The sequence below is a fragment of the Opisthocomus hoazin genome, chromosome 7 (assembly GCF_030867145.1).
Source record: "Opisthocomus hoazin isolate bOpiHoa1 chromosome 7, bOpiHoa1.hap1, whole genome shotgun sequence".
NCBI lineage: Eukaryota > Metazoa > Chordata > Aves > Opisthocomiformes > Opisthocomidae > Opisthocomus > Opisthocomus hoazin.
In genome coordinates, this window is record NC_134420.1 from 10,261,405 (window position 1) to 10,289,338 (window position 27,934).

Below are 27,934 nucleotides of genomic sequence, written 5' to 3' on the forward strand. Positions count from 1 at the left end.
GTAGCTTTTTCTGTTCATTCTTCATTAGCTATCTATTTCAGCCTGGGCTTAGAAATTGCATGAGCTAAGAGAACCATATGTTTGAGATTATATTTTAGGAAAACTTTTCTGATTTGTCAAAATTCCTTTGAACTAGGTTTCTGGCACGTTCTTCTGTAAATATTTGAAATGAGCTATTTGTGTGCCAAAGAACTGAAGGATTTCAGTTTACTGTGGAATATGTGAAATGTCTCTTAAATAATTTATGATGAAGCAACATAATTAGAGGTTTATTGAGCTTTAATTCGATGCTTTATATTTAAACAAAAGGAATGGTGCAGTAAAATGCTTTTAATTCTGCGTGTAGTGGAGGGTATATCAGCTAGCCTATGTACCCTTACCTCACAAATGGGTCAGCTCAAGTACTGACAGTAATCTAGTTCTATAAGCTTGTAGGTCTGCTTAGCTTTATATGACAGTGGCTTTTGTTCCAGTTGTTCTCTATAATTTCAGCTAGCTTGAAAAATCTCTGTAGAGCATTACCTTGTAAAGTACACATAGAAAAAGATGATTTAGAGGAGGGAGTATCCATAGCTGTAAGAAGGGAAGTTTCTGCAGTAAGATGGAACTATTTGGGGCATTTATAGAGAGATGTGTGCTTTAAACAAGAAAGAAGCACATACAAGTTTTTTTTTATTTAGTCCGTCATCCAAAACAGGTATCTTCACCCTTCTAAAAATGCTGTTTTTCCAAGAACCAAAACCATCTACCCAATATGTACAGTTGGTTGTACGGAACTGATGTGGTCAGGAAAAACGGGATGCAAATTACAGATGCAGTCAGACCTGCAGGAACTCTGTGTGTCTATCTAGGATGTGACGCAGGAACTTTCCTTAGGACCTGAGAGGTGTCCCAGAGAAACAGTACAAGATTTTAACTTGCAGCATGCTTCATAACCAGGACAGTGACTTAAATATAAAGATCTATGCTACAAAAATGTATATGTGTTGTCAGAAATGTCTCCACCAATTTGAGATGTCTTAGGTTATGACAGCAATCCAGGCAGCAGGTCTTCAGCTTCATGAAAGAGCCACAAACTTTCGTTCGAAAATACTTAAGGTGTTGCCTGTTGTCTTGCCCTCCTCCATGTTTCCTCAAATGCTCCTGTCTTTTATTTACAGCTGGGTAGACCATGTTCTTTCTCAAAAATGTATGGTCTTCCTGGAGGCAGCTAGGAAAGCTGGGAAATCAATAGTCAGCAAAATATTCTGAGAGAGAGATTGAAAGCTGCTGGAAGGATTTAGGAGCATAATTGGTTTGCATGGGACTTACTTGTAACTGTAATTTTGAGGATATGTTTTTGAGGACAGTACTTTCCTGCAATCACATGGTTACAATCAATTAGACAAAATAAAAAATGTTATTCCAAATCCATGCAAAAGCAACTTTACTGAATAAGAACTGACATTTTTTCACAAAAGAACAAAATAACATGCTATATATTATAGTAGTCCCATTCTATCAATTTTTGAATTGGATTGTTGGTGTATTTTCAAAGGCCAGATTTGCCATAATCGTTTGTCTAGCTTACCTACACATAGATTATCTGCATTGTGGCCTATTTCTTAATGTGTTTCTGTACAGACTTCATGATCTCTCTGATCCAGTGATTCTTTTATGGGTTGTTTTTCTTAGACAGCTGTAGGCTGAATTCAGGTTGTAAGGGAGAACACAAAATTGTGCAAATGTGTGTTTCAAAATATGTAAGAATAAACACATTGTCTAGCAAAGCAAATAAGCATGTTTTCACACTTACTGTTTCAGGAAATTATATGGTTATAGAGAAATGAATTACAGATTTATTTTCTGTAACAGAACATGAAGAAGCAAAAGGCTCATAAAAATGTAGCTAGCAGTAAGAGATACCTGATTTCAAAAACAATCTACAGCCATGCCTACCAGTTGGTTTTGTGAAAGAACAAATGGTTCAAACTCAGGTAACTCAGGCAGTTGGAACAATCCTCTGAATTTTTAAGTGCATGTGTAAACTTCAATGAATTCCCAAAGCCTTTGAGATTTTCCCATTAGTGGAAGAAAGCCACTGTTTCAAATTACAGCTTCTAAGAAAATGATGTGCTGCCAGGACTTCACACAGGAAAATAAGTAGTCCTAGAATTGAAACAGAGCCTTTTTTTAAACAAGCCTAAAAATCTGAACAAACTGTGCTCATTCACTTTGTGAAGATCCACCCTTGTGACCTAAGCAGGCTTTGCTACCCATATGCTTCATCGATACTATGCAAGTGCTGTATGTGCTCTCATTTGATGGCTTGAATGCCTTCAGCTGTGTTTAAGATTTATTTGAAGCTCAAAATAGGGAGCAAATTTGTCTTCTGCTGGCAGAAGTGCTGTACGTGCTTATGAAACAACATTAATCCTGAGCAGAGACTACCCAGCTGAGAACATTTCTGCAAATATCTTTCAAAGACAATCCTTTAGTTATGAGATAGGTTGAAGACTGAGACCTACTGAATCTTTGGTATGCAAAACCTTGAGATGAGAGCAGATGGGATGACATGCAAGAGTTTGAATGCTAAAAGAGAAAGACCTAAATCTTGATAGAGTCAAGATATCTAGACAGAATCGAAAGAAGATTAGCTGTCAAACTGAAAATTAAGTAAGTCCGCTTGGTTCATTTTCTGTGTGTGCTTTCCACATATTAAGCGCTCTGCATTTAGAAGTTAGAATATGAATCATGTTGAACTACCATCCTACAGCTTCTCTAAATGCTGTAAATGTTATGCACAGTAAGCAGAGGGATCAGGAGGTGTTCAGTGCAAGACATTGTAAGACATACCTCGTGCTCAGTGTTGCAGGTGAGATCTTCACCCAGTGAGGTGCTTTTGGGGAGGAAAACTTAACTTGAGCTCTGAGATGTATAATGAATTTATAAATTAAGCACCTTAAAATTGGCTTGCATATCTCCTTATACTTTTGTAACTCATCTTGTTTGCAGTATAGACACATTTGTAGTAGCTGTCTGAAGGCATTTGAAAATTTGAATGCAGATTTTTTTTCAGTATTCAAAGTATTCTTTTTGTTTACAGTTTTCCAGCTCCTGTATTTGCAGCTCTCACAGTTAGCTTTATACTTCAGGTCATTACACATTTTTTCACTGTCTTGATTCCGAAATCAGTCATTTTACATTATCAGTTGACTGGACAGACAAGAGTGAAAACACAAGTTAAACTTTCCTTAACAGATTATTGAAGGATTGAAACACTTCAACATAACACCTAAGAGAAAATGAAATTGGATTGAAGAATATTGGCACTTTTTTCCAAAAATTTTAGGGGTACAGGGTACAACTGAAATTTGAAGAGAAACCTAATATTCAGAGACAGGGAGATGCTCAGAAGGTTATGAGAATAACCTCCCTGTACACAATATGAAAATCATTAGCAAAATTGAAATTTCTTAGTCTAACTCAGTAGAAAAAAATTTTACATGGACTTCTTTGCCTGATTTTCCCCAAAGCATTTTATATGATTTCTCCGTTTAGACAAAAGCATCTATCATCCTTGGTGATGCTCTTTTCTAATCTTTCCTACAAAGGAATTTATACATCTATCAGCTGTGGTGTGAATTTGGAGTCCTATAACTATGTACTGTTGTTCTTCATGCACACACTGTTAAGAATGCCAGTTACGATTTGGCTTTGATTATCTAGCATATGAAAAATCTCAGCTAAACTGGGGAAAACTGCTTTTATTGTGGGAAGTTATACCAGTGTAAATGATTAATCTTCCGATTTAGAAACAAGCTTGTATAGAATAGTCCTGATGATTTGATGAAGTTTGCAAAGCATATAAACTACTAATAATCAACACATTATTAGTGACATTCTGCACTTTATGTGCAAATTGAGAGACAATCCATTTAAAGCTGTTGTGGCAGCTTCAGATTTCACTGCAGTAGTTATAGAAAAATCGAGGTAGTAACTTATCTGGTAATCAGTAATCAGTAATACTGTCTGGCTATGCATGAAAACTATCTCCTATAATCTAAATAAGTTTGAATTTGAGAATATTGGTACTTATTGTAAATGCAGTTTTCAGTTCTGTTTTTGTACATTTTAAAGGCTTTCAGTTATTTTCAGTTAGTCTGCTTTGAAATTACAATTGACAGGAAAGATGGAGCAAAGCTCAGCTAAGGAGGAGAAGGCGATTTTGTGTCTTTGTACACTTGGTGCGAGTCAAAGAAAGTGGAGCAGATGCAGCTTACTTGGAAGCAAAAAGTTTATCAGGAATGTTTGTTCCCTCCAACTCTGACTGTGTAACCCTGAGGAGACTCAGCTGTATGCTGGCCTTGTCATACACAACATCCAACCTTCCATAGTCTAACGTTGGTTAAGAAGTAAAATGTTTTATAATTATTTTTCTTTTTGAAATAAATTGCAGTAGGAGTATCTGAGGAGACTCAGCTGTATGCTGGCCTCATCATACACAACATCCAACCTTCCATAGTCTAAAGTTAGTTAAGAAGTGAAATGTTTTATGATTATTTTTCTTTTTTAAATAAATTGCTGTAGGCAGCTAATGGCAGTTATGAACTCCCCACATAGTCATGAAATAGTTCTCCACAGTGGAACAGCGTATATCTGAAATACATTGCTCGTCATGCTTTCCACTGGCATATTGACTCCTACATGTTTGTTTAAAAATAGCATGTATTAGAATAGCTTCACAGAAATTGTGACTAGCACCATTAGTCAGTAACCTCAGAAAAGGGAGGGTAAAAGTACGCAATTTTGACATTTTCTTACAGTGTACCATAGGCATTGCAAATAGTCATCTGCTGCTAAAATTCTACAGTGTTAGAGAAAAACAGTTTAAAAGATATCAGAATACAGTTATGAGCTGTAAAAAATCCCTAATCTGAAATGAAAAAGAATCCTGTCCTGATCTCTGTTTGGCTTATTGATGTTGCAGAACAGCGCCAATGAATCATGAATTGTAACCTGCCAGTGTTATTGCTACCACTGAAGTCATCAGACTTCCTAGGAACTAGAAATCTCCAAAATCAGGTAGGAGATAACAAATAAACAGAATGTCTTCACTGCTGCCTCTCCTTTGTAGGTTTGTTTCATAAGCACCAGAACTAGGAAGCTGTTTGCCTGTGTATATATGTTTTATGTCCGCTTACCTGCTTTGTCCCAAGTTTTTTCTCTGGCTGGGGCATAAGTTCTCTTTGCTGGAAATACTCTGTATTTTAAGAAAGCGTATGTATACTCTGAAGCCTTTCTCTCAGTGGGATATGTAATGTGATTACATAAAGATCCCTCTCCTCTTCTCATCTGTTTAGTGTCACAAAACTTGTGGGAACATATCTCCGAGGCCATATCCCTCTGTCAAATTTTGTTAAAATTGAGGATTGTGTTCCAAAGCTATTGGAGGGGATAACAGCATGAAGTTGTACTCCTCATTTCCTTGGGATCAAGGAAAAAAATCAATGTTACATATCTCTGTGACAGAAAAACAATGTCATTACAAAGTTTCACTGCTAGGTTTGTAGTATCTGCGAATTATGTTATTGCTGGTTTTGTGTTACTGGACATTTGTTTAGGTGGAACAATGCAGGATTTGCTACTTGGGCTTCATGAGCTATATTTTTGAGACACTGTGGGTAATGCACTATACAGCTTTTGTCACATCATTGGAATTAGGGGGGGAAAAGGAAACTTTGCAAACAAAACATTGATTAATACTGAACACTAGTCTTTTCAAGTCTCTGATGGTTAAACAGGACATGCCACCACAAGTGGTTATGGAGGAAAAGATATTCCTTCTTTGGTTTTTCTTTTCAGGTGAAATATTACATCTGACGATTCAGTCAGTGAGGAGAATCACTCAGAACAGATGCAAAATATGAAGTCTCTCAATTATTTTTGTCTGTCTGTTTAGTAATTATAGATTTTGGTTTCAAACCTAAAGTTTTAAAAATCTCGAACATTAAGAGATTTTCACTTCATGAGAATGCGTTAGCTACTGGGGAAAATGGATAAATGAGGATACCCTAAGAAATGCCATCAACATTCTCTTTCCAGCTGTCACAGTTACAGTTTAACTTGGTGTAGCTTGTGAGTGCTATGTCTCTGTTTTACTAATTTTGTGGTGATAATATCTGTTCTCCATCCAATTACTGCATTTTCTTTATTATCTCTTTGCAGCTCAGCATTTGAGTTACTTTCCTTTTCTATCCTTGTTCAAGCTACCAGGAAGACCTTCACAAGACTAAATTAGGCAATTGATAGAGTCACGTATTAGATTATGTTACCCACTAAATTGCACACAGTACAGGTTTCCTTTTGACCATGAAGACAAAGTGATGATGCATAGCTGCTTTGCCTATGTTTGTGGAATATCTAACTTTATTTTACATTGGTGGAAATGATCCATTGCTCTGTTGCAGGGGTGGAAATGTTTTGCCGGATACAATTTTCCTATTCTTACTAAGGAAACGATAATGGCTTTTTAACAATGCAAACAAAGAGCATCAGAATAATGATAATCCTCTCAATATTTGACAAATTACATATGTTTAACTTCTTACAATTACAATGAAAGCACTGGTAGAGCTTAATATCACTAAACAACAGTTCTTTCTATATTTCTATCAAAAAAAACCACCCAAGTATTTTATAGATTTTTTCTCCTGGATCCTAAATTTCCTAAAGATAATAATTTAAAAGAGACATGTAAAATTGTGTGCATAAAACTCTTTTTGCTTTTCATTGTGTGAGTTCTAGGAAAGATGGCTAAATAATCTTGACAGCTGTTTTTGAAACTTGAATTTTGTGAACCACTGTGACTTAGTATCAGTCATCATATATACAAAGATTCAGTTTTAGAAAATACTTCATTGTAAGGTGTTTTTCCTTAAAAGAAACACTGGAGGCAAATAAGGTATTTTAAATTGATTGTTTTATGTTCATAAGTTCTCTGGACTCAGGACTGCTGACCAGTACATTTCGGTTTATCATATTTCGTGTACCTAAGGGGCAAATCCTTTCCAACAACTAAGCTCTCCTCAGTGGAATTAAAGAAGGAATACTCGAAGAATATTAAAGAACAAAACTCCAAGACCACACTTGAAAGTCAAAGGTGCCTATGCATTTAAGGAAATAGTGGTGCATCAGCCAATAATACAAATGTACTGGTATATTTATTTAAAAATAAAACTGTGCTAGTCCTTTTCTTGGGGGTTATCAGTGGCTTGTGCTTTCTTTCATTAGCTGCTTATATTTGCATAGGAGTAGTCTCAGCAGCTTAAAACACTTAATATAATAAACCCTTTTCTAAGGGACTTCAATGTTTCTCTTAGCCATTTTATTTTGTGAGGGTTCAAACAGAAGTAAATGTTTGTCGTTTCTAATGGCTAATGCTGGTTATTATTCTGGCTCTTGTATTTATTAGGTGATTTCCAGAACAGAATTCCCAACTTTTAGGAGATCTTCCTCAAAAAAAAAAGCTTTCAGTCTTTGCTGCAAAAGAAATTTTAAAATTTCTGAAGAGGTCACACATTTTGGGTTAGCTTCACTGTTTTGGTACTTGGCTGTTCTTCAGAATAAACTCTCAAATTCTTTCTTAATTTTTTCAGTTCTGTGCCCTTAGTGAACCTCATGATAAGCTCGAGTGTTTGTCACATTTTTAACCCTATAACAAGTGGCCTTTTCCCCTGCACTGTTCAATTGTATTTGCTCTAGTGAGTTCACCTCATTATATTATTTTCCTATTCTCTAGTAAGGATACTTTTCCTCTGCATGTGTTTTCTCTGTCTTACTATTATCTGCAGCCTGTGACTTTTCTAATTACTGATCAGAGTTGACACAGCGTTGGTAAGGTGTAGACTTCTGTGTCACTGTTCAAGCTGCAACAGCATTCAGTTGCTGCAGTCAGTGATTTATATGAGTGGGTGGTGCCAAGTTCTCTTTTGTTTGTACTTGCAAACAACTGGAAATCAATTGCATTTCTTGAGCCTTTTGGTGGATAACACTGGTTGTTTTCTCTGTAATTGTTGCTCCAAGTGCTGCTTTGGTTTGAGTCTGCCTTGGAACTATATGGGCGATTCTGTCTCAGATGTTTGGGGTTTTTTTGAGGCATTTTAGATCCAGTGTCTGAGGTTCCGTTTTAAGAAGAGTAATATCACTACTTTTACTCATTACCTTTTCATCATACTAAACAGAGTATCCAAAAAACTAACCTAAAACACCTTTTCTTCTCCGCTTTGATAGACAACTCATTTGCACTAGGACTGTAAGACTGACTGACTGTTTCATCTGAGATTAGTCACAAATTTCTCTTGAATTTTGACTTTGCTTTATGTTTTATTGGAAAACATCTTTCTCATCTCTCATGTTTTTGCCAAGGCAAGTATTCATCCGATTTCTTCAGTGCAGTCTTAGTTAATTCATGCAGTGGAAAAAAGCTAAGAAATCACTTCAACATAACAGCTGCTTCTGAATCAGTTATTGCCGGAAACTGGGTACCAACAAAAAGGTAACCTCTGTCTGCAGCTGTACAGAGAAGCCATACTGAAATCTCCTGCAGCTGTTTTCCATAAACATGCTAAGTTTTGCCTCTGCTGGCATCTTTGACTTGTCAATTCTTCACCTCACAATTTTCTTACTTTTTTGTTTAACACAAAACCAAACTAGTGGCATGATGGAGACATACTCTATTTAAAGTACTTACCCAAATTTGACTTTGTTCTGTCTCTGGCTCCATTGCGCTGTTCATAACAGAAAGTTTCACAGCTTTACTCATTCTGCATGAAGTTCAGACAAAAGGGATAAAAAGGGGTGTAAGCATGTGTGCGTGTGAGTGAGTGAATGTAAGTTTGTGGTAGAGGGTGGGGAGGAAAAAAAGTTGTAAATGAAAAAAGATGTTTGTAATGTCAGTGCTCATTTTAGATAAGTAGGGTTAACAAAGCTTCATGTGATCTAGCTTTCCTAAATAGCTGGTCATAATATTGAAATATTCTGGGTGTTGATGGATTGATCAGAATGTGCTGTTTCACTAAGTGTGCAGTAAAATGTCCATAGTGTGTGTTGTCTGCAAAAGCTGCCAAATTGTTCCTTGTGTGTTGCTAAGACACAAGACTTTTGCTGCTTGTTTTAAATGGAAAAACAAGTGGACAGGTTCTCCATTATACATGGTTGGCATTTAGGGAAGGATGTAGCTTTATAGTTGTGCTGATGGCTATGGTTGTGTCCTAGAGAGGAAGATGGACTGTGTTTAGCTTGCTGTTTAACAGGAACATGAAACCTTGTCTGAGTGAAAAATGTTGATGGTTTTATTGATAGGGCTCAGTAAACTGTAAAGTATATGCTGCCATCCATTCTATATACTATAAATTCATGCGTTACCTTAATTAGTTTAAAGCCATACTCTCACTTGTATTTAATTTTCCCAAACTTGTTTCAGCTAGTTTTAGTTTTTCAATTACTTCCCTTGGATATTTGTGGCAGTTGAGAGAATTTAAAAATTATTCATTATTTTCATTTTTGCGAATAGGTTAAATATTGATTTCAGTATTAAAAAACAGAACCAAAATTGCTGAAGGAATCTTATACAAATATACTCTTTCAAAGCAGTATATCTTACATACAGAATTTGTGTTGAGAGAACATGGTCAATGAAATAAAAAGATGCCTGCAAAATACCAGGCAGTGAATTCAATTGTCTTGTAATTGTCTTTGCAACGTGACACTGTAGAGATCAAAGGTGTCAATGGTTCAAGAAGGGATTAAGTAAATTAATTAAGGATGGGATTCCTAAACTGTGTCCTGAGCTCTGGGAGGTAGATTTTATTTACATTTCTGTCTGTGAATCGTTCTGCAGCCAGAGAATGGTCTCTCTCCCCAGACACCTTATTGCGGCCTTTCAGTACTTAAAGGGGGCTTATAAGAAAGATGGGGACAAACTTTTTAGCAGGGCCTGTTGCAATAGGACAAGGGGTAATGGTTTTAAACTAAAAGAGCATAGACTTAGACTGGATATGAGGAAGACATTTTTTACAATGAGGGTGGTGAAACACTGGCACAGGTTGCCCAGAGATGTGGTAGATGCCCCATCCCTGGAAACATTCAAGGTCAGGGGACGGGGCTCTGAGCAACCTGATCTAGCTGAAGATGTCCCTGCTTATTGGAAGGGATTGGATGAGATGATCTTTAAAGGTCCCTTCCAACCCCAACTTTTCTACGATTCTATGAAACTACAAACAACCTCCTGGACATTGCTGAATATGTGGTAAAATTGGTTTGGACCTGCAAAAATGTAGATAACTGAAACTGTCAGCAATTGCTGACTCATTTTACTGAAATGGTTTTTTGTCTGACACACCTGACCTTCATTTGTCAGAATATTGACTTGGGTACAAAAGTTTTTCAAGCTCTGGTTAAAAGCTCTATATTATTTTATTTGATTTTAGAAAAACAGTATCTTACCATGCTTAACTTAGACCATCACAGGTTTCAAAGAAAAAAAGACATTATTTTGGCAAAAACCCTATTTTAATTAGACAGATAATTGAATAAACAATAATTAAAATGAGGAAAAGCTAAGCTATCTATTTTAAAGTATTATGGATTACTGTAATAATAAAAAGAAACAGTAGATAAATAGGTAAAATGAAAACATCAATCACTTATTTTCAGGTTTTTCATAACTTCAAACAGCTTACATATAGAAATTCAGATTTATGGTAATAAAAGTCTTATCACAGTTTGTGTAAGAGACAAACTGTACAATATAATGGGCATTTAAACCAAAATCTTTAATCAGCACTGTAATTGTTAGTGTTATTATAATACAATTTTATTAAACCTCATTTCAGGGTTAGGTTTACTGTGCTTCCTCACTGAAGAAAATTCCTTCAGCTGCTGGATTTGGCTGAATAGGTCTAGTGCTTTTTCTAGAATCATTTACTTCAAATGGTCTCTGGAAAGTGCTCTAACCCATTTGGCAGGAGCTCCCTCCTTCTCTTATTGCAGCTGTTCAATTTTGTATAAATAATTAAATATTCATTTGAAAAGGTATTGGCACTCAAGGGCTGCCCCTGCCAGCTGAGTGCCCTAACCCCAAAGCTATAGACTCACTTTCATGCTCTCTATTTGTTCCAATGAATATTTCAGTGTTTCATGTAAAATTAAACAGCTTGAAGAGGACTGACTTTGAGAGGTCTGTTGCAGCATGGTGAAAATATTCTTCCTGTCGTGTAAAAGGGGCAGAATGAAGTTCATAATGGGGACATTAGATACAAGGTGTATTTGAACAAAAGTCATCTCACACCCCATGTAAGAGTCATAATTGCTGTAAACTCAGATGTAAGAGAAAGTACCATCGGTTTCATGCTACTCTTTACTGTTTGGTGTTGTTGTGTTTTTTTTACCCAAAGTCCCCTTGTCATTACTTTTTTTCAGAAGTAGCAAACTGAAATACTTATTGATTTGTTGAAAACTTGAAAACATTTTACTGCTTGTAGAAAAAGGAAGATTTCTTGTTTTATTCAGAGACTATAATTCTTATGTTATGGATTGATGTCCTACTGCCTTCTAACCTGCTATTGAAAACTGTCCCCAGCCAGGCATCAAGAGCAGGAGAGATGGGAGTTTATCCATTCATCTCTCCAGTGTATGAATTCAAAACTGCCAGGGAGCTTGTCAAGTGCCCAATAATATCTTCCATGAGTGAAATTAAGAAGAGAAATTAAGTACGAGAAAATACTGTGGAAAGTTCCAAGTGTAATCACAAAAACATAGAATAAAATGTTCAGGTGTTTTATTTCCCCATTGCTAGTGTTCTGCCCAAGCTGTCCGCAGTGTTTTGTTCCTGTCCTGTGGTGCAACAGAAAAATAGAAGCAAGAGGGGTAACAGCTGAAAAAATAAATCACATTAGCTAAGTATCAAAAAATAAAATTCGGGAAGATTTAGTGGGAAGTGTTATTTAAATTTTGAATTTAAAAAGCCAATCATATCTTTATGTCATCTGTAGTTTAACCTTAGCTATTTGTGTGTGTGGCTATATACAGACAGATATGTCCACAGTTATAAACAACTCTCTGGGTATTTCTTCCTGTTAGTTTCTCACATTTTGGAAAATCAGTACTTTCCACTTTTCTAAGCTTTTTGTCTACTTTTACTTTCAAGTTAGTTAAGTGCATTCTTCTAAGAATAAAGGCAAATGTAAAAAAATTCCTACTCATAAGAACCAAGCATACCAACACTATAGTTGAAAGTGTGTTTTGGATGAGGATTTGATTTCAACAAGATCAGTTGCTTCATAAGTGCATGTTCCCTCTCTTGGAGTACATGAACACTTGTTTTTTTCCGCCTTATGAACAATTTCTTAAAGAAGAAATGTCAGAAGATAAGTACTTGATATTTTAATTTAAAATGTCTCCTGATGCCTCTGTTGTGGACTTCTAAGGTCAGTGAGACACTCTTGTAGATGTCTTAGGACCTTGCAAAGTGTGAATAAAACAGCATGACTACTCCTAAAGAATCTGTTTTGATCTGATACCATTTTCAAAGATGTAAATAATAAAAGATGTAAGGTGTGGAGTCCTGTCTGGACGAAAGGGGACATAGCTTGGTGCTGTTGAGCAACCCAGGTTCCGATCCGGAGGTGAGCCTTGAGAGCGGCGCATACGGAACCCTGTTGGGAAGCTAGAGCGACGAGCTCGGGACACTGGAGCAGGGGGACTGTCACGTCGCCGTTTCCTGCCATGCTGTCGTTTCCTGCCACAGCACTGCTTCCGCATCGAGATGCAGCTCTGCACCAATCACAACAAGTTGCAGTAGTTTTGCCTATATATGGTTAGGGGTCTAACCAATCAGATGCTGTAATTGCTTTGCTATATAAACCTTGTTTTGCTGACTAATAAGGGTTGAATGATCAATACTCATATTGGGGTGACATCGTTACAACGGATCCGTAACCCACGCCAACAGTAAGGTAATGGAAAATCACACTCAATATTTGAAACTATTTGCATCTGCACTTGTTTGCCTTTTCTCAGGTATTTTTAGCTGAGGGCATCAAATCTATTGGGTATTTAACCCTGATGATAAGTATTTTTTTCAAAAATACTAGGGCCAATGCAGCCGCAGTATAGGCGGGAATGGTATGCTAAACTGAGCAGCCCTGATGAGGAGTTGACATCTCTCTTAGTAAATCTGTATTGGTGAGCTGGATGTTCTATACTGAATGCTGTAGTATTTTTTCCCTTAAAGTAGAAGACTGGCAGCCACAGTTTCTGGGATCTGCTCTATATTTTGCCATCTGTCCTTGGTGGACTTCAGTTTACATATTTTCTAATAATTTATACTTAGAATACTGTAGAAGATTTGACGAAGCTCAGCCTCAACACTTTGAAGTTATGAGAAGCAAAGATGTACATCAGAGTGCTGCGTTAGTATTACAAGGTAGAATTATCTTGATTTAAAAAAAATAGCATGTTTCTGTGTCTCTAGATACTATCTGCAGTTCACTGTGAAAGCTTGCTGATTGTGATCCTGTATGTAAATGAAACCTCTCTGTTTGTTTCTGTAGTGAATTAATTAATACTTGTCTTTCTCACTTCCATTGAGCTAAATTTATCTCACTATTTTCCCATCTTCTCTGGAGAAATCTGAGGAAGAAAGGGGTATTCTTTCTCTGAAATGGTCCTCCCAAGCCTGGTTAACTGGAGGTGAGGAAGACTGAACATCTGAAGTTTTGAGGCTGGTGAAGTTACTGTATAGCTTTTTACTTTTCCTGAGGTGTACTGTCTTTAAAATGGAATTCTCAGCCCTTTATGTTCACAAGTCTCTGCATACAAAACTCAGAGGTGGATTTTTTCCATTCCTTTGGACTTCTTGTAGTCCTTTCTGCCAGGGCAAATGGGTATAAAAAACTAATGATGTCATTTTACACACTGTGCATGGCATATTCAACACTTTTTAAAGCACTTGCTTAAAACAGTGTGGTGTAATTTTGTTTCTTGAATGCAATGAATTGCAGAGGCACAATGACAGATTTCTAAGATGCATATCAGTAAGATTTAGTTAATTGCCTGATGATGGCTTCTTAAAAGCAATTAGGCCACAGTTGTCTTTAAATAGTGTACTGACCTCCATATGCAAGCTTAAGGTCCATAAATGTATTTCATAATTATCTTTTCACTAATCAAGGAAAAGTATTATTGAAAAGATTCCAATTTAGAAATATTCATAAATAATTCAGATCTCAGCCTATCAGACTAATTTCCTTGGGGTCTTTTTGTGGTTTGTTGCTGTGTTCTTCAATTGAACATAGTCATAGGAGAGTAAACTTCAGATTTCTTCACCTCCCATGTAGCAAACCTTTGCCTTGCCTTTTAAAAATTTTTGTGAACAAAAGTGGTGTCTACAAATACTAAAGAGTGAGGCGGGGTAACGGGAGTACTGAAAAGTATGTTTTCTGTTGTTAAAATTGTGATGTTTGTGAAAGTTAAGGGAGCAAAATTTTCTTTTTACTCTGTATGATGCTGGAATGGTGTATGTTAGTGTTGGTACCTGTTTAGCACTATCCAATCATCTGTATTTAGGTACGTTATCCAAGTACTTGTCTATTTGCATTTACAGACTGTAGGCAAGTTAACTCTTTAAGCTAGAAATGCTTTGATCTGTTGGAAAAAAACATCTTCAGAGGAAAAGGGAGGCATGGGAACCCTGTTCAGCATAGCTGGCTGCAGCAGTTCCTACTTCAAAGTCCAGAAAATCATGAGGTGATATTTTTCTGTTCAACAGATTTTTCTGCCCATTAACAGCCAATTTATTTGAATCTACTGTGTGCTACTGGAAGTGCTAGCTACCAGCATATGTGTTTCAGGGAACAGAAAGAAACTCTTCTTTTAAAGTCTGTTTTCATCTCTTGTCAATGTCTCTCCCATAGGCTTAGGTTTGGAACTAAGTGAGCACAGCTTTCCCTCAATGCAGTCTTAGGTGTTTTCTTTTGAAATATGACAACTACACCTAGATCAACTAAAATTACTATTTCATATCCCTTAGACCTCCTGTCCTAATTCAGCTCCATTTTGCAGGCTCAAGTTCCTGTTCATCTCATTCTCAAGAAATTGCAAGTAAAATTTGGTCTTTCTGTCTGCTATCAGGTGGGATATATGCAGTGGTGACACCTACAAAGTAAATGTCTGGAGTTTCAGAATCATAGAATCATTTAGGTTGGAAAAGACCTTGAAGATCATTGAATCCAAGCATAAACCTTAATGCTGCCAAGTCTACCACTAAACCATGTCAGTAAGTGCCACATCTACATGCCTTTTGAGCACCTCCAGGAGTGGCGACTCAACCACTTCCCTGGAAAGCCTGTTCCAGTGCTTGATGACCCTTTGGTGAAGAGATATTTCCTAATATTCAATATAAACCTCCCCTGGTGCAACTTGAGGCCATTTCTTCTCGTCCTATCACTTGTTGCTTGGGAGAAGAGACCAACACCGACCTCGCTACTACCTCCTTTCAGGTAGTTGTAGAGAGCGAAAAGGTCTCCCCTCAGCTTCCTTTTCTCCAGACTAAACCCCAGTTCCCTCAGCTGCTCCTCGTAAGACTTGTTCTCTAGACCCTTCACCAGCTTTGTTGCTGTTCTTTGGATACACTCCAGCACCTCAATGTCCTTCTTGTAGTGAGGGGCCCATCCAAGTGAGGGGATGCTGTTAGCATTCTTTGCTACCTGGGAACACTGCCAGCTCATATTCAGCCAGCTGTTGACACCACCAGGTCCTTTTCCACCAGGCAGATTTCCAGACGTGCTTCCCTGAGCCTGTAGCGTTGCATGGGGTTGTTGTGACCCAAGAGCAGGACCCAGCACTGATCCTTGTTCATACAGTTGGCCTTGGTCCATCAATCCAGCCTGTCCAGATCCCTAAATTTCTTTATTTAGAAGATAAAAAAGGCTCTAGATAGTAATAAACTGGCACTTAAAATATTATTAACTCTGGAAGTTCCAAATTTCTAAGAGTTTTGAGCCACACAATTGCTAATTTCTTCTCTCCTATTTTTAAAGCTCTTATTTGGCACAAACACTGAAGAATAAACCATAAAAGCGTTACCAGTATTTGTGAAACTTTTTTTTTCTTTCTTGTTATTGAATAAGACAAGATTTATTTTACTGTCTGAAGATCAAAAAATGAGAAAACATTTTGATAACTGAGGAAGACAAGTTTTGATACTGCGTAGCCAGCATTGAAGTCACACTGTGAATTGACAGAATCTCCTTTGCACTTGACAGCTTTCATCACATTAAGGAAAAGAACCTCTCAGCAGTTTCAGATCAAGATTTTGATCTCACTTCCATTGGTGGAAACTCACAGCAATTCCACAGAAGTCTTTAATCCTTTAAGCCAGAATATCTTTATAGTGTTGTTATACTCTGTATTTATTTTGGCCTAAGGGGTTCCACCCACATGTAGAGCTCCCTACCAAAGGGTTGTTGATAGCAAACCTGTCTATAACAAGGAAATAACCAAGACACAGATAATACCACATTGTGGGTGGGGAAGCGGAAAGGACAAAAAAACCTAAAACACCCGTATACCATCCCCTCCAGAATAAAACAGCCACCCAGAATTATCAACAGCTTTGCCATCTGGCTAACTACAAGAGCTTCCCTCCGAACACGGCACAACCTTGATTCAGATGCTTTCCTTTTAATGTCAGATGCTGGTAAATATTTGAAAATATTATCTCCCTCCCAGATTAATCGAGGAGGGTTGCTTCTTAAAATATGTATGCTGAGAATCAGTCTGAAATATTAAAGGAAAACTTATATCACGTAATATATTCTGACATCTGCCATGGTACTTGAGGGAAGGTGACAGAGGGAAGAAAAGTATTGCTTTAATCCAACATTTTTCCCGTTAAAAGGGAGATTTCAAAAAATTGTTATTATTAAAGTTATGATTTTATTAATCTGCCTTTTTACTAATGAATACTACAGGAAGAAGAGCAATTTTTACTTTCATTTAAATAATGACCTATACTGCTTGCATATGCATATTTTTTTAAAAATAGAAAGTCACAGTAGCAGGAAACACAGACATATTTTTAAGTACACTTTATTTCATCAGCTTTGATGGTAAGAAGACTTTTCTTTCCCATATTGGAAGCATGGAAGTTAGGAGAACACATAAAGTGTTAATAGCTGATTAGAGCTTTATTCCATACTTAAGGCTATCTCCTGAAGGTTGTATCATGTACTTGGTTTTATTTTACATGTCCCTGATGCTCAGTTTTCCAAATAAAAGCCACTGGCACCAGCAGCTCTTTTCAGAATAATTAATTTTTTCCTCCTTGAATACATGGAGAAAGGTACAATTACTCAATAGTTCTGCCCACCAATTACACCGTCTTTTTCTCTCCTCTCATTTCTGTCAGCAGGAGCTACTTGGAATTGGTTGCTCCCCGTAATGGTTAGTTAGGGTGACGGCACACTTCGAAATACAGCCGCAAATCCATTTTCTGATCATTAGCATTCTGGGAAGGGCATGATCTTACAGAGGCAAAAGCAGAAAATAAATTTCTGATGGAAACACCAAGCACTAGAGAGATGCAGAGAAGCAAAACCAACGTTTTTTTCATGTATCGGAGCCCTAAGAAGTCATTCTTTGCCTGTTACCAGTCACCCGTGGGACAATATAAAGAACTTGGTTTTTTTCAGTCAATCAATTTTTATTTCTTCATGTACTATTGCTGAAGTAAAAAAAAATACAAGTTTCTGATGAAAGGTTTTTCTTGTGGAAGGCAACTACCTAAATCGGAGAACAGAGAAGTGCAATAGAAATTTGTAATCATCAGAAATTCGCATGAGAGTCCCCCATAATTTTACAGGGATCAATAGTAAGAGGAGGAAATGGAAACACATCAGTACAGACCGATAACCAGGACTCCAAGAAACTACTGTCTTTCCAAAGGAATTTCCCTCTCCTCTCTGTTCATCTTTCCCATCAAGCCCTGGTTTCCCTGTTGATTCAGAGTTTTGAGATTCTGCTAATGGGAATTTTACCAGACTAAGCATTTAATTGATTTTTACCTTCAGTATTGTGTAGCACAGTCTCCACATGAGGGAAATTAAGAACTGACAATTCCATGTGCTGTTCTACTTATCTACTATATTCTTTGCTCTTCTGCTTCATTCTTTTCACACAATGTATTTATTACTTTGCTCAACACACAAAGCTTTTTCCCAGCTACATCAGAGAAAGCCAACAGAACAAATACTATTTAAGCCCCCAAACGTCTGGTAAAACTGTAGGAATAATAGGAGTAATGGTAAGTCTCATTACATGAAGATGAAAGAAGGAAGAACTAAGGGCTTGAACAATCATCATCTTGAGCCCAAGCTATTCTGCTAAGACCTTGCAAGAGCCTTAGCCCCCTAATGGAAGTGAGGAAATAAATTCATTCGGATAATAACACTCACAATTCTGTACAAGAATTTAAGCCGTTTAGAATAAAAGCACTATCTCAATGCATGCCAGGATTGTGACAGGTTTCTGTCCTCTCTTACAGGCCAGAATGTCACAGTTAATTGCTACTCATAAAGTGTACAATCTTTATGCTTTCATCAAAAAGAAGGTCTTGGAAATTAAATTGAAAATAATTTCATATACACCAAAGACATCTTTGTTTATAGAATGCCTTAACAAAAATCCAGTGTATGCACAGACTTATTGAACAGTTGATAAAGAAGACACACCTGATACTCTAATAAACCCTTAAATCTTGTTTCCATTGATGTGTTGCTATCTGATTAAAACCTGTGAAGTACAAAGCAAAAAATATGAATATTAAAGCTTCTCCAGTACTCAGGAATATTTTGCATAAGAAAGTAACCATACTAATTGGAAACACTTTTCATTTGAATTGAGTGCACTGCAGCATGCTATCAAGCAAAGAGCTTGAAGATATCTGAAGTACTGTCCAGGAAAAATGAAGAGTCCAGTTACTTGATATACTTTAATTGTAATCTAAATTTTCCTCTCAATCAAAACCTTTGAACAACTCAATTTAATTTATACTCATTTGACATTCTGAGCTGTGTGTTGATTCATTTTCAAACCATAGAATCTAGGACAGAACATACTGTACAATGGGCACGCACATTCTTTTTTAGAATACTGGAAAGATCCCTTGAAAATAAGATCAGGCTGTGTGTTCAGACTGAGGTTTCTCCATAGGCGTTCCATTCTCTTTTTGATATCTTTGGAGATTTTAAGGGGTTGATTTTTATGGTAGAGATGTGGCAAATAGTACATTGCTGATTGAATTTATGTCATAAATAAGCTTTGCAAAGCTGAACATAGAGGGAAAAGAAGTGGCATTAATCACCTGTCTTTGTTTAAACATCTCCAGTTTTTTGAGCAAGATTTCTTGTTCTGAATTTAGTATGTAACTCATCCTAACAAGAATTTCTAGATATGCATGTTAATCAGATTATTACCTATATTGATTTACATAAGACATAGAGAATAGAGGCTTAACATAGTTTAACCTGATGCATTAAAATATGACATTTGGAATAAAAACCAGAACAGTATCTTATTTTTTTTGCATATAGATATGTCATGACATGATACGAGACAGCCAGCATGGCTTCACCAAGGGCAAGTCCTGCCTGACAAACCTAGTGGCTTTCTATGATGGTGTGACTAGATCAGTAGACAAGGGAAAAGCTAAGGATGTGATCTATCTGGACTTCTGTAAAGCCTTCAACACAGTCCCTCACAACAACTTTCTCTCTAAAATGGAGAAATATGGATTTGATGGGTGGACTGTTTGGTGGCTAAGCAAATGGTTGGAAGGTTGCAGGCAGAGGGTAGTGATCAATGGCTCGATGTCCAAGTGGACGCTGGTGACAAGTGGTGTCCTTCAGGGGTCTGTACGGGGACTGGTGCTGTTTAACATTTTCATCGACGATTTAGCGAGATTGACTGCACCCTCAGCAAGTTTGCAGATGACAGCAAGCTGAGTGGTACAGTTGACACACCAGAAGGACGAGATGCCATCCAGAGGGACCTGGACAAGCTTGAGAAATGGGCCTGTGTGAACCTCATGAGGTTCAATAAAGCGAAGTGCAAGGTATCTGGGTCAGGGCAACCTCCACTATGAATACCGGCTGAGGGATGAGGGGATTGAGGGCAGCTCAACTGAGAAAGACTTGAGGGTACTGGTGGATGAAGAGCTGGAAATGAGCCACCAGGGTGCGCTCGCAGCACAGAAGGCCAACTATATCCTGAGCTGCATCAAGAGAAGCATGGCCAGCGGGTCGAGGGAGGTGATTCTGCCCCTCCACTCTGGTGAGATCCCACCTGGAATCCTGCGTCCAGCTCTGGAGCTTCCAGCACAAGAAGGACATGGAGCTGTTGGAGAGGGTCCAGAGGAGGTCCACAAAAATGATCCAAGGGCTGGAGCACCTCTCCTGTGAGGAAAGGCTAAGAGAGTTGGGGCTGTTCAGCCTGGAGAAGAGAAGACTGCGGGGAAGACCTTATAGCTGCCTTCCAGCACCTCAAGGGGGCCCGTAGGGAAGATGGGGAAAATATTTTCAGCAGAGCTTGTTGCGATAGTACAAGGAGTAATGACTTTACACTGAGGGAGGGTAGATTTAGACTTGATGTAAGGAAGAAATTTTTTACGATAAGGGTGGTGAAACACTGGCATAGGTTGCCCAGAGAGGTGGTCGATGCCCCATCCCTGGAAACGTTCAAGGTCAGGTTGAACGGCGCCCTGAGAAACCTGATCTGGTTGAAGATATCCCTACTCACTGCAGGGGGGTTGGTCTAGATGGTCTCTAAATGTCCCTTCCAACCCAAAGCATTCTATGATTCCATGATTATATATCCTCAAAAAGAAGGAAAAATACATTCAATTAAGCATTAAGCCTGAAATTGATAGCAATAATATTATTAAAATTAATATATATATTTAAGAGAAAATAATTATAATGTTTTTACCTCATTGAGAAATAACTTTACAGGAATCAATTAATGTTATTTTCAGAGCTAGTTCAAAGGTTCTCAGTAATGTGACCAAAATTGAATTTTGCCAGCTCTAAAATAGGAACCAGTGAGAAAACAATCTATAATCACACGGTGCCTTGTCCAGAAAAGAGAAAAAGCAGAGCTAGATGGAGTGCCTTGGTCAATGAGAGAGGAGGCAAAGTGGTGATTTTTGATTAGAAGAGAATTTCCCCCCTGTGTTTCTTTTTGTAGAAAAGTGAAGTGGCTATCCAGGCCACAGTCATTTTGCTTCCCTGCTTTGCTGTGTCTAGAAATGTCTCTATTTGCTCCTATAATTTGCAAATGCAATATTCGCTATGCTGTGTGATTCAGAACCTGCTACAAATGAGGAAGAATCATAGCATATTTCTGTTGACAGACAGACATACACACAGAAAGACACAATACACTAATTTATAGGCCCAATGTGACTGTTCTTTACTTTAAATTTCTTTCATATAAAGCAAAAGAAAAGAAATTATTTCATTTCTTTTTTTAACGTAAGGTATTTATTTTTTTAGCTTGTCCCTCATGTTTCTGAGAGTTTGGTTTCTGTTTTGTGTATTCCAGGTTCCTTAACATTTCAAACAATAGAAATTAGATGGATAGAAGAAAAGTTATTGTCACATGAGAGTTCTATCTACTAAATATGTTGAACAAAACTAAAGTTGCCCCAAAATATAAATTTTCAAAAGTTGAATGAAAAATGAACTAGAAAATATTTGTTATGAGTTAGATGTTATTTACTTAAAAAGTATACTCCTTCAATCACTAGTTGAAAGCAAAAGATTAACTGTTCTGTACAAGTAGTTCACTGATGTTTCATAACAAAGAGAAATTATTTTTATGTGAAATAAGTTAATTTCATTTGTGTTCCATAACACAGCTTTATGAAGTATGTATTTGTAAAAAATGGTGCTAATGGGCAAGTTCATTAACCAAAGAGTTATTGACTGAATTGATTTTTAGCTCTCAAAATACACTCTTGCATAGGTGCCTGAAGAACACCTTATTGACAGCGCAGTATGGTGTTCTGTTGGTGCTGGTGATATATATTAAGACTTTCAGAGATGTCTTCCCTGCTGTTATTCACATATGAAGTAAATTTTCCCATGCTTGACTGCTGTTTTCTAACATAATAATACAGTTCTATAACAGCCAGCAATCTTTCACGTATGTTCCTCGATTTTTACAACACTGTATTTGAGCACTTTTCACATCTGATCTGTACACAAGGTAAAAGCTTAGAAGACCTTTTTACTTGTCATTTCAGCTGATTGTTAACTCCTTTTAAAGAGTTGTTTTCTGGTAAAGCTTTAGTATTTGCTTCCTTTTTAACAAATTTTCATTGTTGTACTGTTCCCTACCTTTTAAAATATTTTTGTGTCTCTTCCACAGCTTGTTGAGGTAGTTCAGACACTTTTTGTTTGTTCCTCCAAACAAGTAGCCTTTGCCTGGCATTTTTTTAGTAAATATTTACATAAAAGTTTAGCAGAGTCTCTTGTCAATAGGCTGAAAGCGAAGGTAGATTTTGGTTTATGAAGTGATAACCTCTTTATTGTCTTTCAAGAGACAAAATCAATCATTGTTTTCTCTTAGCTATATTAGTTGCAAGTTTTTCTCTTCCTATTTTAATGTAAGAAAAACATCATTTTCTGTGAAATAAAAGCCCTCTTAGTCAAAGAGAACCTATTGTTGATGAGCTTCTAGTTTGAAAATTTGTAACTAGCTACTACTAATTGGCTACTAATTCATATTACTAACATGCTACTGTTAACTAACAAGCTGTTCTAATTTATTGACAGATGTGTTTCCAATCTTCGAAATTTTAACACCACAATTTAGAAAAAACTGCCATGCCTTGTGTTGGTTATATAAACGTATTTTTATTTTTTCGCTTCATAATTCACTGATACAATAGTGTGTGTTCATTCTTCTCATAAGGTCTGGACCACTGTTTTGACTGTATTTTGAATAATTACCTTAAGTTTTCGATTTTTTGGTATTTCCAAAATTTAGAAACAGCATGGGTGCAAAAAATTCCCAGTGTCAATATCAATTAGTTAGGGTAAAGAAGAGAGTATTAAGAATTTTCTTCTGCCAGCTGGGCACTTCCTATATCATCTTCCCATTTTGCAGGTGCCACTGTGTAAAATAAGATGTAGAATTACAGACTTGAAGAAACAAATGTTTCAGGCTAAGGCAAGAGCAGAAGTGCCCTGATCCAGAAAACAAATTTTAGGTGTTTAGTTGGTGGGGTAGAGGACCAGTCACTTTGGTTCTGAGGGTCCTGCTTCAGAGGCTGCTTGCATGGTGCATGAAGATACCTTGTGGGTGTTTTGGTTTCGGCTGCCGCCGGCAACAAAAGCGCCACGCGGCCGCCCCTCCCCCCGCCGGCGTGCGGAGGAGAATGGAAGGAAAGAGGCAGAAACTGGTGGGTCGGGATAAGGGCAGTTTAACAGAACAGCAAACAGAGGGAAAACAGGAACAACAACGATACAAATAAGGAGAAAACACAACCACGAACCGTACAACAGCCGCTCTCCCGAAACCGGACCGGCGCTGCGCCCGCCCAAGCCGCGAGAGCGTTCCCGCCGCGCCGCTCCCCCCCCACCGGAACCCAGCGTGACGTCCCATGGTATGGAATACCCAGCTCTGTTTGGCCAGGTGGGGTCAGCCCCCACCCCCCGGCTGTGTCCCTTCCTGGAGTCTGGTGAAAATTAACCCTGTCCTGGCCAAACCCAGGACATTATCCACCCCTTATTCCATACCATCTACGTCATGCCCAGGTCCCCCATTGTCCAGTTGATCACCACCACTTCTCCTGTCTCCAGATATCATTCCTTTAATCTATGGATCATCACTCTAAAGTGTCCGTTGAGTTCATTTAATCCATGACTTCAGGCTCCATCTGTCGTTATGGTCTTCCGTGGCAGGGGAGGTGATGTGTGGTGATGGGCGGTCACTTGCTGCATCCGGAGCTCACGGCTGATGTATCTGGTGCGGCCCGTGCCCACAGTCTGCAGGAGATGTTGATCTTGATGAAGTTGCTGGATGCCAGTTGTTGAAAACCAGGTCCAGTTCCATCATCACCGTGCTCTGCTAGGTTTTCATTGAAAAAGTCCATCCTTCTTTAATCTGGACGATTCTTACTATGCTACTACTGGTACAACATATAACAATTATAACAGTGATAACAGACAGTGACAGGGTTATTTAACAACTAACTTTATACAATTTATTTATGGACTATTCTCGCCCAAAATTAAATCCCCATGAGGTACACATCGGAATTCCCCATCCTTCCGCATTACCCACCAGGTACACCCAGGTCCTTGAGCAAAAACAATCCCCCGGACGGGCTTGCCTTTGCCCGAGGCAGGACTAACCCAAACTGTCTTCCCTAACATGTTCCGCATGTGCACTACAGGGACTTTATCCCCTTCTACTGGGCGCTGAGGTTTTGACTGGGCAGGACCAGCCCTGTTGGTGGACCCTCTGGTGTTGACCAACCAGGTGGCTTTTGCTAAATGGGTATCCCAATTTTTGAAAGTCCCACCCCCCATTGCCCTCAAAGTGGTTTTTAGCAGCCCATTGTAACGTTCAATCTTTCCAGAGGCTGGTGCATGGTAGGGGATGTGATACACCCACTCAATACCGTGTTCTTTGGCCCAGGTGTCTATGAGGCTGTTGCGAAAGTGAGTCCCGTTGTCCGACTCGATTCTTTCGGGGGTGCCATGTCGCCACAGGACTTGTTTTTCCAGGCCCAGGATGGTATTCCGGGCGGTGGCATGGGGCACAGGGTAGGTTTCCAGCCATCCGGTGGTGGCCTCCACCATTGTGAGTACATAGCGCTTGCCTTGGCGGGTTTGTGGCAGTGTGATGTAGTCAATCTGCCAAGCCTCCCCATATTTATATTTTAGCCATCGTCCTCCATACCACTGAGGCTTTACCCGCTTAGCTTGCTTGATTGCAGCGCATGTCTCACATTCATGGATAACCTGTGCAATAGTGTCCATGGTCAAGTCCACCCCTCGGTCACGAGCCCATCTGTATGTCGCGTCTCTTCCTTGGTGGCCCGAGGTGTCATGGGCCCACCGAGCTATAAAGAGTTCACCCTTATGTTGCCAGTCCAGATCCACCTGAGCCACTTCAATCTTAGCAGCCTGATCTACCTGGTGGTTGTTTTGATGTTCTTCAGTGGCCCGACTCTTAGGGACGTGGGCGTCCACGTGACGGACTTTTACAGGCAACTGCTCTAGCCGGGCAGCAATATCTTGCCACAATGGGGCAGCCCAGATAGGTTTGCCTCTGCGCTGCCAGTTGTTCTTCTTCCATTGCTGCAGCCACCCCCACAAGGCATTGGCCACCATCCAAGAGTTGGTGTAAAGATAGAGCACTGGCCACTTCTCTCGACTGGCAATGTCTAAAGCCAGCTGGATGGCTTTCACCTCTGCAAACTGGCTGGACTCACCTTCTCCCTCGGCAGTTTCCGCGACTTGTCGTGTAGGGCTCCATACAGCAGCCTTCCACCTCCTCTGCTTCCCCACAATGCGACAGGACCCATCCGTGAACAGGGCATACTGTTTCTTATCTTCTGGCAGCTGGTTATACAGTGGGGCCTCTTCAGCACGTGTCACCTCCTCCTCTGGCGATGCTCCAAAATCTTTGCCTTCTGGCCAGTCCATGATGACCTCCAGAATTCCTGGGCGACTGGGGTTTCCCATTCGGGCACGCTGGGTGATCAGAGCGACCCACTTACTCCACGTAGCATTGGTGGCATGATGCGTAGAGGGGACCCTCTCTTTGAACATCCAGCCCAGGACCGGCAATCGTGGAGCTAGGAGGAGCTGTGCTTCAGTGCCGACCACTTCTGAAGCAGCTCGAATGCCTTCATATGCTGCCAGAATCTCTTTTTCAGTGGGAGTATAGCGGGCCTCGGATCCTTTGTATCCCTGGCTCCAGAACCCCAGGGGTCGACCTCGAGTCTCCCCTGGTGCTTTCTGCCAGAGGCTCCAGGTTGGGCCATTCTCCCCGGCTGCGGTGTAGAGCACGTTTTTAACATCTTGCCCTGACCGGACTGGACCAAGGGCTATGGCATGAACTATCTCCCGTTTAATTTGTTCAAATGCCTGTCGTTGCTCAGGGCCCCATTCAAAATCATTCTTCTTCCGGGTCACGTGGTACAGAGGACTCACAATTTGGCTGTAATTTGGGATGTGCATCCTCCAAAAACCCACAACACCCAGGAAGGCCTGTGCTTCCTTTTTGCTGGTTGGTGGAGACATAGCTGCTATTTTGTTGATGACATCCATTGGGATTTGACGGCGCCCATCCTGCCATTTTATTCCCAAAAACTGGATCTCTTGCGCAGGTCCCTTTACTTTACTTCGCTTAATGGCGAAACCGGCTTTCAGAAGGATCTGAACTATTTTCTCCCCTTTCTCAAAAACCTCCTCCGCTGTGTCGCCCCATATAATGATGTCGTCGATGTACTGCAGATGTTCTGGGGCTTCACCCTTTTCCAGTGAAGTCTGGATTAGTCCATGGCAAATGGTGGGACTGTGTTTCCACCCCTGGGGCAGTCGATTCCAGGTGTACTGGATGCCCCTCCAGGTGAAAGCAAACTGTGGCCTGCACTCTGCTGCCAAAGGGATGGAGAAGAATGCATTAGCGATGTCAATTGTAGCATACCACTTGGCTGCCTTTGACTCCAGCTGATATTGAAGTTCTAGCATGTCTGGCATGGCAGCACTCAGCGGTGGTGTGACTTCATTCAGGCCACGGTAGTCTATTGTCAGTCTCCACTCTCCAGTAGATTTTCTTACTGGCCATATGGGACTATTAAAGGGTGAGCGAGTTTTGGTGATCACTCCTTGACTCTCCAGCTGGCGGATCAGCTGATGAATGGGGAGAAGGGAGTCTCGGTTGGTACGATACTGTCGCCGGTGCACCGTTGTGGTTGCGATGGGTACCTGTTGTTCTTCAACCCTCAGCAACCCCACAACGGAAGGATCCTCCGAGAGACCAGGCAAAATGGACAGCTGTTTAATTTCTTCCGTCTCCACAGCAGCTATGCCAAAAGCCCACCGATACCCCTTTGGGTCCTTGAAATAGCCTCTCCTAAGATAGTCTATGCCAAGGATGCACGGAGCCTCGGGGCCAGTTACAATGGGGTGCTTCTGCCAGTCCTGCCCAGTGAGGCTCACTTCAGCCTCCAGTAGACTCAGCTCTTGGGACCCCCCTGTCACTCCCGAAATGCAAATGGACTCTGACCCTTTGAACTCTGATGGCATTAAAGTACACTGTGCACCAGTGTCCACTAGAGCTTTATACTCTTGTGGATCTGACGTGCCAGGCCACCGAATCCACACCGTCCAATAGACACGGTTGTCCCTTTCCTCCACCTGGCTGGAGGCAGGGCCCCTCTAATCCTCGTCAGAGAAATTGCTGCTCACCTGCTGTAAAAATGACTTGGAGGTCCCCTCCAGAGGATCGGAATCAAGGTCAAACTGTCTACCTGGTCTGGAGAGCTGGCTTTTGGAAACTGGGGCGGCATTTTTCCTAACAGAGTCCCCTTTTGTGATTGTTTTACCTCGCAACTCACGTACTCGTGCCTCTAGACTTGAGGTGGGTTTTCCATCCCACTTCCTCATGTCCTCTCCGTGGTCACGCAGGTAAAACCACAGGGTGCCCCGTGGTGTGTAGCCTCTGTATTCCCTCTCCTGAGCAGGGAAACGCTTGCCCCTAATAGCTGAGACACTGGCCCGTACAGGTGGGGAGTAGGACCTACTCTCTTTCATTTGTCGGACCTCCCGGGCCAGTTTCTCCACAGCTGAGACAAGGGAGGAAGAGAGACTTTCCT

General features: G+C 39.7%; 1 long non-coding RNA gene across 1 annotated transcript in view; it reads left to right on the forward strand.

The window, feature by feature from the left end:
• LOC142361936 (uncharacterized) overlaps positions 1-27,934 on the forward strand; it is a 57,262-nt gene that overhangs the window by 20,636 nt on the left and 8,692 nt on the right. Inside the window, exon 3 of the long non-coding RNA XR_012764533.1 lies at positions 4,970-5,064. This is a non-coding gene — a long non-coding RNA (uncharacterized LOC142361936). The remainder of the gene's footprint in view (positions 1-4,969; positions 5,065-27,934) is intronic.